We start from the raw sequence: 10,508 nt of genomic DNA, 5'->3' as shown, positions 1-10,508 counted from the left end.
GCAATTACAAACAATGACGATTAATAAAGAGCCGTTTCGAGAGAATTGCCCCAAATCTAAACCATATTTTTTCAGGCGGGGGGAGGGGGTTGGTGCATCGTCTTTATTAAGTATATAATAATTAATATACAATATTTTAATATATATCTAATAATTAAATATATTTAGGTGTTATATATTTTTTTGCTTTTCGTCGTTTCAAATCGATTGCTGTTAACATAGATGACTTTATACAATTTGATTTGATAATATAATCATAGTGAAACGTTGGTGGATCGCGAGGCGGTATCGATCGATAACTATAGACTCATTACCTCACCGATCGCCGCCGATCGGTGCTGCCATCGACGATCCTGATAACAATCAATAGAGCATGTATACTCACCCGCGTGCTTTTCGGCAGCTTGCGCGAGTCCGGAAGTGCGTGGCATTCACTGTCTTGCGAACCGCCCTCGGAGTCACATCATCTTACTGTCTCGTGCGGGCCGCCCTCGGGAGCACACACGCCAGCACACACATACACCAGCGTGAGGTGAGTCAATTTATCACATTATTCTCGCTAAAGGAGCTTTATATCCTCCTTATTACAATTACGACCCTTCGAGTCTCGTTTTCATATTCGCCTTTTCGCCTCCGGAGAAATTAACAGTACTCCGAACCGAACACAGACATTGAAAATAATTTTTGGCATTGGATGATTCGTTTTTTCGTAATACAAATACCTGAGAATGACTTGAATTCAGATTGCAAAATAACATCAAACACGATCGATACATTCAAGTTGTTTATACGGTTCATTTACCGCGAGAGATTCACTTGATATGACAAACGTGTACCTATATAAGCGCGTCACTTCGGCGTGTGGAAATTAATTCAAGATTAAAACCAACATTTAAGTGCGCCTGGCATCCCCCACTTAGTCGCGATCTCCGAAAACTAAATCTCGAATCACAGATTAATTTGACACGCGCCGGTTTAATGTCAACCAAAGCGACAAGAATGGCAGGAATCTGAAATTCCATTGGTCCAAATATATTCAGCCGGATTCGAGATTACATACCGCGTATATATACGTATGAAGCCTATGTACGTATAGGGCTAACACCACATTCAGTTTTCACCTTAATTATTTTCACAAAGATGGCAGTCAGTGCATGTGATGAAAGCTAAATGTATTTTCCTCAATTGACAGAAATGATATATGATCTGAAGTTAATTAATAACATAAGAAACGCATCAGATATAACTCAAGCATTTCTCGTTTATACACTGACTACATTTTCAGTTAGTAATCTATCATAATTGTTTGATCAATCATCGTTATATTTAATATTATATTTAATAATTAATTAGAGAAGATATCATTTTCAGTCGGGCTGGATTTTGGTAGTCTAATAATAATATTTTTGTGTAAATTTGGTATACCTTTTCCAACTCGGTGAACTGCGCGCCGATTATTTTTAAAGCAATAAACCCACAAAGTTAAATTGATAATTGATTTAACATATGATGCTAATAAGCATCCATTCATTCACTAAAGAATTTATTACGAAAAATATCACCCCAGCCAGGGTTCGAGTCTGGATTTACAATTCGACAGTCGTCTTTACCAATTCGACCACTAAGACATGTGGTGATGTTTATCACAATAACATTAATAATTATTTAATATTTTAATTATAAGAACTCTTTAAGGAATTAGTGATCATGCTTCGTAATCAAATATAGTCTTATTTTAAGAGAAAATTTGTTTCTTTTGCCAGCCGTGCAACTTTTGAAAACATATAGGAAATAATTTACGTCATTAAGCGTTTTACGAATATTATTATACGTTCTAGATGGAAAATCTTTTTGGGCGGAGTGAAGAACGCGAGAATTCGTTTAACTCGATCCCAGAGCTACGACGGATTCGACCGGTTTTTCGTATCGCAATTTGCGATGTTAATCAAAATTACGAAAGAGCCACGGCGATGGAAAGTATAAGGCTATCATGAAAAGCCGCTTATGCAAATCTTCGGACAGCTGTCTCGGGTAAGAAAAAGACTTTCTATGTAATGGCGAGCGCATATATCCGTCTATATAAATTATACGTATATATAAACGTTTCGACATTGAGATAGATCTAGCGCAAAGTTCCTCCTTCGCTTTCTTTTTTCCGTCGACGGTCGTCTTCTTTGTCCGTGCGCGCTCTCCTGCCAGTCAGCCTTTTCTACCGATATAATTAACGACATGAGTTATTCTCTGTTAGATTCTAGACTTAACGGGTCGCTTTACGACGGTGAAGGCACCGGTAACGCTTCAAAAGCTTGCGCGTAAAATGTATGCGGTTTAACGAGCGGTTAACGTACTACGATCGTCTCAAATCTTCAGCCGTATCTTTTGGAAGGAGCAAAGTCATTCTCACGGATAGAAATATTCGTTTAATATAAAAAAATGCCTATATATATAAAAGCGTATCTATATATAAACTTAAAATATGCAAGCATTAATAAATTATAATAAGAAACTTATTATTTAAAGATTCGTATTTATAGTCGCGTTATTATTAACGAGAAAAAGTATTATTATCGCATGTCGTTGAATTAAACCTCGATTAACAATGTAGCTTTCAAAATGTTCTCGATCAAGCAAAATTAATCATTATCTTAGGCGATAATATTTTATATTTAAAAAATCGAAATAATTTAGAGAAATAATACGTAATAAGTTTCTTTAAAGATCACATCCAGATATGTCTCACGTCGCATTTTAAATTCTGCACCCAATTTCAACGTAATACGTCTATTATTCTCGAATTGAAAGCGCGCGGAGATACGTGAATTATTGAATCGAATGATTTAAATAACGGAGAGCGATGATAAATCATTTATTAGTACATGTATTTTGCAGGATTTATGCATTCGCGGAACATATTGTGCGCGCAATACTAAATTTTCGATGTTTTCGAAATTCCATCGTGTTCTTAATTAGACAGTAACTTGACTTTATTAATCGCATCGCGCCACGCGGTTTCACGTCATTGAAATCTCATGATATATACTTACAGGCGGCAGTTATTTTTTAACAACGCTTAAATTATTTTCCCATGTCGTTTTGCGAATCGATTTAAATGTAATTCGCTTACTATTTTCGAATTGAGTTGAAGTTGAGACTGTTGAGAGCACAGAGTATATAGGTAATACGCGAGTCGCGCCGGATTCAGTTTACATAACACAGAGCCACGATCGTTTATCAATAATCGGTTAGAAATACAAGGAGGAAAACATTCGGCTTACACTGTTACATTCCATTTCATAGCACGGTACGTTAAATATTTCGGAACATAAACCAACTAGCGCGGCCTTGGTATTTGTTGTACATACCCCGTACTGAGCGTTATGTTTACACACGAGGTCGCCGCGCTATCATTTGTTCAGTGAAACTCGAGCGAGCAGGTAGTGGCGTGAAATCGCTCTGCGTGTGTATTGTCTTTTAGATACTTTTATAGAAACGCGATTATCGAAACGTTTAACAATTATTGTTCCGCGGCGTTGATTATAATTCTTACAATTAACGAATATCGAGGCGACACGGCTGTTTATTGAAGCAGGACACCTCGATTTATTTAGGGCCACTTCGACCAAGCTCCGATTAACTTAATCGTTGATTAGTCCATTGGAAATGACCAATCGCATTTGCTCATGAAGCAGATTGACAAATGACTAATCAACGATTAAGTTAATCGGAGCTTGGTCGAAGTGGCCCTTATTCTCCGAAATAAAAATCGAAGTAAGTAGAAACAAAATTGTCATAATTGTTCCAATGAGAAATTTAGCGAGCAACAATTATCTTATGACATTTCTCACGCTTGGATTCGGATTTATTTCTTGCTCTTTGAGTCTTTTGCCTTTTGCCGAGTAAATGTATCAAATCTCGACCGCATTTTTTGGAACTATTTATCGTATCCTGATTATTAGTCATTGGCTCGATTTAGTTGTCTATGCGTCTCGCGTGAAAATATAATCAGATATCGACTTTTGGTCTTTTGGACCATATATTTAGGAAGAAATAAACGGAAAGTAAGCTGCTATATACTGTATGGACAAGGGGGAAAGTGGATAAGATGAACGCAGGAGGGGAAATCACGAACTGAATTTCACAAATTTCGTTTAGACTCGGAAACGTTCGGACTAGACGGACGCTCGAGAACACACGGCGTGATCGCGTGCGTGATCGTCGCACGCACACACCAAAGCGGCAACTACGTCCGTGTGCGTGTGCTGTCGCGCGTCCGAATGTTTCCGACCCTAACCGAAGTTTGTCGAGTTCAAGTCGTCATTTTCCTTCCCGCGTTCCCGCGCGCTATTACCTCGCAGGCTTAAGCAGGGTCCACATTATCGAGCCAAACCGCGAACCGAGTCCCGAACCGAGCCTCGAGCAGAACTTGCAGACGAACCTCAAATCGAACTCCATCGCGAACCGCGAACATGAGTTAAAATTTTTTGAAGTCAAATCTCGTATTGAAATTTATAATAAAATTTATATAAATTCTTAATACATGTATGCAAAATGCATATTTATATTTACAATCGTATTTTTTAACATTGCAATATATATATTATAAATTTATTGCGTATTTATCACAGGTTTAGAGTATGTTTATGCAATATTAATTCTAAATTTTGTTTTATGGTTTGAAAAGGAATTAAGTTTTGAATACAGGAAAATAATAAAAGCACATATACATATATTCACTCACCTTTTCCTGTTTCCATACTTTTTTTATTTTTGCTTTTTCTCTTTGCAGAGATGCCAATAATGTCGTCATCTTTTTTTTGCACATGTCACTATCACATTCGAGTTCTTTACTTATTTCTTCTTATAAAAAAAGTATGAGAACAGGAAAAGACGACTAAATATGTGTATACATATGCGTGCTTTTATTATTTTCTTGTATTCAAAGCTTAATTCCTTTTTAAACCATAAAACTATATTTAGAGTGGTACCAACTATATTTAATATTGCATAAACATACTCTAAATCTATGATAAATACGCAATAAATTTATAATTTATATTGCAACGTTAAAAATACGATTGTAAATATAAATATGCATGGCATTTTTTTAATTGTTATAATGTTCGGGATTTTTAGCGTCCCGTATATAATAATCTTTTCTGCTTATAATCACTATTTAATTTTAAACATTTTTTATCAGACCATTCCATTTTGTCTATCAGTAGTCGTGTAGACTGCACATACGTGGATAGAATCAAATACAGCGACTGGGCAATTACTCACGTTTTCTTTCATAGTTCATTTTTTGTTTTTTGTCATTATTTGTCTAGATCGAAGCTTAACTACCAGTCTACCACCCGACAAAGCGTATAATCTGATCATAAAAAGCATCTTTTGATGTTTCGTCGAAATACCGACTTTTGGTGGGACACTGCGAGCCAAACCGCGTATCATCAAAATCCTTGCAGATTCGTGGACTGAGTACGCGATGGTTCGCACTGATGTTCGATTCGAGGTTCGCGAGCCTCGTGCGAGCCCGTCGGCTCGACAATGTGGACGCATGATCGGCTCGCAACGAAGTTCGGCTCGCGGTTCGGCTCGATAATGTGGACGCATGATCGGTTCGCGGCGAAGTTCGGCTCGCGGTTTTGCTCGATAATGTGGACCCTCCTTTACATTTCGCTTATTTCTTCATTCTTCCTGTGTTTCATACAAATCTTTCGGTTAGTGGAATATCGCGAAACGCCACGAGTGTCGAATGCGAATCGTAACGTCATGTATTGTAATTTCTTCCGTCGGAATACATTTAATAAAGTGCGTGTCGCGTGCGATTAACATCGGAAGTACCGTGCAAAGTGCCGCGCGATCATTGTATTCTGATATAATTAGTGCGCGCGCGATCACAATTTATCGTGTTTCAGCAGCGAGTGAATATTGTGTAGGTACCACGAAGAAGCTGTACTTACTTAACAAAGGAACAAGGGAGAAGACGGAGGTCCGGGAAGGCATCGGGCGACGCGACGGCGGAGAAACCGTGGGGTGAGTAATTTACCATTTTCTCTATTTGTGTTCATTATGAAATTTTATAAAAGGAGCTTTCCAGCAAATCGACACAAACGTCGTTTTATATATTAGTTGCTTTTCATTTACACTCAAGTGATCTGAGTCATTTTGTATTTACCTGCTTATTTTGATGACAAAGCTAACGCATAGTAGTACAGGTCCATAGTCTCACTGTTAATGTGAGTTTATTACATTCATTAAAGCACAATTGGTCTCGATTGTGGATAAAAACTCAGTTGAATCTCACTTGCCAGCATGCAAAAAGAACGTGCATGAGTTGTGACGTCACAAGTGAGAATTATCTGAGTTTTGATGTAAATGGAAAGCAACTATTCTTTCTTTTTTGGCAATGAGTAACAGAGACAAAACGACACTTGTGTCGACTTGTGTCGCTTATTGCTGGGAAAGTTCCCAAAAGCTTGTATACTTAAGAAAAACTCTTTTTCGGAAATAATTATTTAATGCCCGTGATAATTATTTTTTGAAATAGCAATTATTCCGAGGACTGTTCTAATTCAAATACATTTGTGTTTTGCAGTTTTCGACACAGTTTGCATAGCAACTGCCGCTGTTGCGTCATCATATCGGGTGAGTCGTAAATTATTTTCTATTAAATTGAGGTAATAGATCTGTGAAGATAAATTGTATATAATATATATCTGGTATGTTTGTATAAAATGTGTGTATATAAATATATGCATCAAAGAAAGAATATATAATACTATAAATAAATATAACACTTCAAAAATCCATTGCCTTAAAATGAATAGGTTATTTATTTCAAAATTAGATTCAATATATAATTCTGGAAGTTTATAATATATAGGGTGTAAGTATTGGTCGATTTATTGTGTAAGAATGCACCGCGTGCAAAATTCACAGAATAGTTATATCGAGCACATTTTGCTATTCTGTTAGAAAATATTATTGTGAGATATCTCGGTTGTCTAAAATTCAGTTCGGATAATCTTGTAAGCATAAATAAAAAATGTAATAGAGAATATATTTCACCGGTAGATTTAAAAAATGATAAAAAGTGATAATGTGTGAATGATAAAAAGGATTTCTGTGAATAATAAATTACCTATATATTTAGTAGAAATATTATTCCACTTTCTGCCGAGCATTCTCTACACACAGATAAAATACAATTTTTTTTTTTAGGAAACATGATAGAAAATACTATAAAGATATGTTATATTAATAATATCAATTAAACAGCTATGACATAAATGTATATAAGACACAAATATCTTGCTCAGATTTTCAGTGCTTATGCAATGATTACCATGAGGAAAATTAAAATTAAATAAAAGCTTTATATTGTAAAACTGTCAATGTCTTATTTGTCACAATTTATTCTATTTTTCCTTTTTTTTGTATTTTTTGCTACTTGAACAATAAATTAAAAAGTTTAACTATTAGATATAAATGTATTTTATATAAAACTGTCTAATTGATATTATTAATATAACATATCCTTATAGTATTTTCTATCATGTTTTCTAAAAAAAAATTTGTATTATAGTATTGTTTATCTGTGTGTAGAGAATGCTTGGCAGAAAGTGGAATAATATTTCTACCAAATGTATAGGTAATTTATTATTCACAGAAATCCTTTTATCATTCACACATTATCACTTTTTATCATTTTTTTTTTAATTTACCAGTGAAATATATTCTTTATTACATTTTTTATTTATGCTTTCGAGATTATCCGAACTGAATTTTATAGACAACTGAGATATCTCACAATAATATTTTTTAACAGAATAGCAAAATGTGCTCTATATAACTATTCTGTAAATTTTGCACGCGGTGCATTATGCGAAATAGAGATAAAGTTTTATTATTTTCCCTTCTTTTCTTTTTCTAAATATTCTTTGAATTGTATTTGTAGCCTGCAGGTAGTTTCTCAATATTCTTCTAGAATTACATATTAAACCTATAGAATTATATATGCATATAAGGTTATAGAAGAAAATAATACTCAGAAAGAATTTATTTTTTTAATGTATGTATCATATAAGTATAAATAAAAAACTAAATAATTATTACTAATTATATTTACTTTTATAACGCACAAATTTAAAAAAATCCTAATCTTTTTGCCAATTATAGTAGCTCATTTATATTTATTAACAACTTCATTTTATTTATCAATATTTAAAACAAACTAAAATGATATCAAATCGAGTAAATATTTTTTCCGTGAAATATAACAAGGAAACATCTATATAAATCGTCCCAGATTTAATTAATTGTTAAACTGTCCGATAACCTTTTTTAAAATATGAAATTTCATTGATTGATTTATTATTTTATCATTCTTAAGACGAAACTAATAATATGTGTGAAATTGATTTTTATCAATTTTCTTTTATTTTCTACAAAGCACGTGTACTTACATAAATAATTTATTTACAATATAATTAATTTGTTTTACGTTAATTTACGATTATGAATTTATTAGTGCTCTTCCTTCACGTTGTGACGAATCGAGCTTTGGCGTGCGATTAGGTTGCACAATAACGCGATATATTCGGGTGGGTCATAATAAGGGATTAATTTAAATGCATAACGCGCTATTGGCGCGGACGTTATAAATTCTATCTTCTCGATTAATATTCGGTGCCATTGGTGACTTGTTGATCCGTTCGTCGGATGTACATCATATTCAATCATAACCACACTCACGTAATGTAAATCCCATTATAACGAGTGTGCCGCAATCCAATATTGCCAGTACATCTGCCATCGATATTAGCAAGTTACATCTGTGTCGATTTAGTATAATGGATTTTCTATGTACCAACGTTGATATCAACGGCCAGGGGATGAATGTCACCGCGTTGTCGTAATCGCACGAGCGAGAAGTTACACGCGTACGTGTATACATCTTGGATGTCGTTGATATCGGACAACTATCCAAAATTGGTCTGATTTTATCTTAATCGCCATATCGAGGAACGCATATGATTAATAATTAAATTGAGTACTGTTGGCGATTTATCGCGAATATAAGGCAAAATTACAATGCGCGGAATTGGGAAAAGCGAATAAATTCGTATCGACATATCGCGTTTATTTCAATTCTGCCTATTTAAAATGCTCGTATTTATCTAAAAGGATGGAATTTTATTCTCAATCACGTTTAAAAAATTTTTTTATTTTTGAAAGTATAATTTTATCTCTACATTGACCAATTTTTTAATCTTTTCAAAGCTACACATATATATCTTATAATTATTTTATATACAATTCCTATAAAGTTTCTTACAAAGTAAATAAAAAGATAGTAGGCGCTTTTTAATGAAATTTTTATTATTGATATTTTAATACAACGAAAAGAAACTGAATATAACTGATTGTATATTATATAGAAAAAATAGCACATGTGTATATTGACGATTATATATATATTTTAGAAAACAGCAATTATCTGGTCAGGTATTTTGTGTGTATAAACTTCTCTCATTTTTTTTCTCCATTTTGCATTGATAGAAATCTATCGATATTGAGAAAAAAAATTTATGCGTTTACGTCTGGTTGCAATCGAAAGAAAAGATATAATGCGAGAGAACATATAAAAAAGAGTAAGAGAAAATAAAGAGTTTACGAATTACGCGCAAATATGACTGTTTTACGAAGCATCTCAGCGATAGAGAAACTCTCATCTACAATTCGAAACAGTTTTTATTTCTTGTAAATCTTTTCAGGAAGGGGACGATCTAGAGGGTTTTATTTTAATATTTCAAACAATTTCCGAGACACTTGCCTCTCGCGATGTCGAACACATAAGCCATTGTCTTATCGATCACGCCTAAATGTGACTTCTGTTAGGAATTGCGAATCATAGATCGCTTCATAAGACAGATGCGCGCGGGATTCGGGACGTAAAACTGAATGACGGGGAATATCGCGGCGGTATTGTAAACGGCGCGGATAGGTATTGGTGTGTCGATCATGCACGGTGAGAAAAGTAGTCTCGAAAGTACGGAATGCCGATGCTTTCCTCTGCTCCTTCATACGCCGAGGCGCATCTCTATCACGAATTGGAATATCCTGCTGAAGTGAAGCGCGCGGCGCATGATGAACCGGGTGCCGTTGCCGTTGGGGGCGTCTTGAAAGCCAGGCCCGAAAATAAAATTTGACGTTCTGCGGGTGATGAACCGCGATGACGAGAAACGATAAAGGGGCGCGGGCGAAACGATACCGCGGAAAGACGCGCGAATTTAAAATACAGGAAGCATTACTCAGTAGGAATCACTTGACTGATCTCATATAAGAATAGCGACGAAATGTCACTATGAATTACTTTCTTTTCTTAGCGAAGATAGCTAAGTTGTATCATTTTGATACAACGAAGAACGATATATATTGCTCCTATATCACTGTCGCTCCTGTGCTCATGTAACGTTTTCAGAATAAACTCATATCGCGATCGA

At 34.8% G+C, this 10,508-nt stretch overlaps 1 long non-coding RNA gene across 1 annotated transcript; it reads left to right on the top strand.

The window, feature by feature from the left end:
- Window positions 1–446: 446 nt before the first annotated feature.
- Window positions 447–6,681, top strand: LOC112452373. The gene is made up of 4 exons (XR_003040490.1): window positions 447–532; window positions 1,839–2,031; window positions 5,922–6,036; window positions 6,599–6,681. It is a non-coding gene; the product is annotated as an uncharacterized LOC112452373 (long non-coding RNA).
- The last annotated feature ends 3,827 nt before the right edge of the window (window positions 6,682–10,508 follow it).

Source organism: Temnothorax curvispinosus, unplaced genomic scaffold (assembly GCF_003070985.1).
Source record: "Temnothorax curvispinosus isolate PA1 unplaced genomic scaffold, ASM307098v1 QBEX01003323.1, whole genome shotgun sequence".
NCBI classification, from domain to species: Eukaryota; Metazoa; Arthropoda; class Insecta; order Hymenoptera; family Formicidae; genus Temnothorax; species Temnothorax curvispinosus.
The sequence above is the reverse complement of the archived record's forward strand: the minus strand, read 5'-3'. Positions and strand labels throughout refer to the sequence as shown.